Genomic DNA, 1,473 nt, shown 5'->3' on the forward strand with positions numbered 1-1,473 from the left:
TATGGATGATAATAGAAAATCAAAATTGAAGATGTTTTGGTCGAGAATTGTGTGCTTTGAGTTATTGTTTTCAATCATATTTTATTATTACAAATATTAAATTTAGTTATTCAATTAAAAAAATTTGTGTAGATCAATACAAATATAATAATAATTTTTTATTAAAATAAATGTAATTATTTTAATAAAATTTAATTTAGATAAGAAAACTTTAGTATGAGAGGTGGACCCATATCAAAAAGGTGAAAGACAGTGATATGGGTGTTAATCCATAATAAAGAATATTTTTTAAACATAGATAATAATTATTTTTTAAAATAAATATAATTTAATATAGATAAGAAAACTTAGAGTATGTATGAGAGGTGGACACATCTTGAAAGGGTGAAAGAAAATGATGCGAGATAAGAAAACTTAGAGTATGTATGAGAGGTGGGCCCATCTTAAAAGGGTGAAAGACAATGATGCCAGAGGTTGACCTATAATAAGAATTACTATTTTAAAATAAATAATAATTAATTATTAAAATAAGTATAATTATTTTAAAATTAGAAGAGGTGGATCCATCTTGTGGAAGACAATAGGTGAAAGACAATGATGTGAGATATTGAACCATAATAAGAGTTATTTATTAAAATAAATAGAATTATTTTAATTAAATTTAATTTAGTTATGAAAACATCATTTCTTTGGCAAGTCATTTTCAACTTTTTTCTTGTCCATAGGTCTTTTTAAAAGGGTGGTTTGTCTATATACATACACCTTATTCATTGCATACACAAATTCATAGCACTTTTATTTAGAAACAAGAAACATGCTATTAATTTGGCATGCTGCCACTATAGATAGTGGACCATGAATTGGACCTCACAATTTTGAATCTGACATCTATTTAATATTGTTGTACATATTATTAAATGTATTAAAATGTGCTTTTTTTCTTGAGAAAAATTGAATTCTCTTCTTACTCTAATCAATAAAATGAAAAAACAAAAGATAAGAACAAATTATTTAAAATAAAATAAAATTTATGCTATAAATATTTTTTCAAAATTTTGAATAATTTATACTGATTGACGAAATTAATTGAATAATTAGATTTATTAGAACTAAAACTGATACAGTCATACAAACACAGATACTCATTATCATATTTGAAACAAGCTAATAAAATCTTAAGAGAAAAAATAAAAGGTATCTGTACACTATTCTCGTTGCAATGAAATTAAGTACAAGTCGGCACATTCTTTCTGTCCATATGTTTTAATAGCCTGTCAAAGACGGCATTCCCTAAAAAACCATTTTCTTGTCAGTGCGAAAAGAAAACTATCTAAATATGGAGCATAACAAAAAAGATGATGACTACCACCTCATTTAAATTGTCCGACGCATCAACCGACAGGAGGTGCTGACATGGTCCATGTGCAACGTTTACTCCATAAATACAACAACAAATTTGGGAAATATCTCACG

The sequence above is a fragment of the Cryptomeria japonica genome, chromosome 10, assembly GCF_030272615.1.
Source record: "Cryptomeria japonica chromosome 10, Sugi_1.0, whole genome shotgun sequence".
Taxonomy (NCBI): Eukaryota; Viridiplantae; Streptophyta; class Pinopsida; order Cupressales; family Cupressaceae; genus Cryptomeria; species Cryptomeria japonica.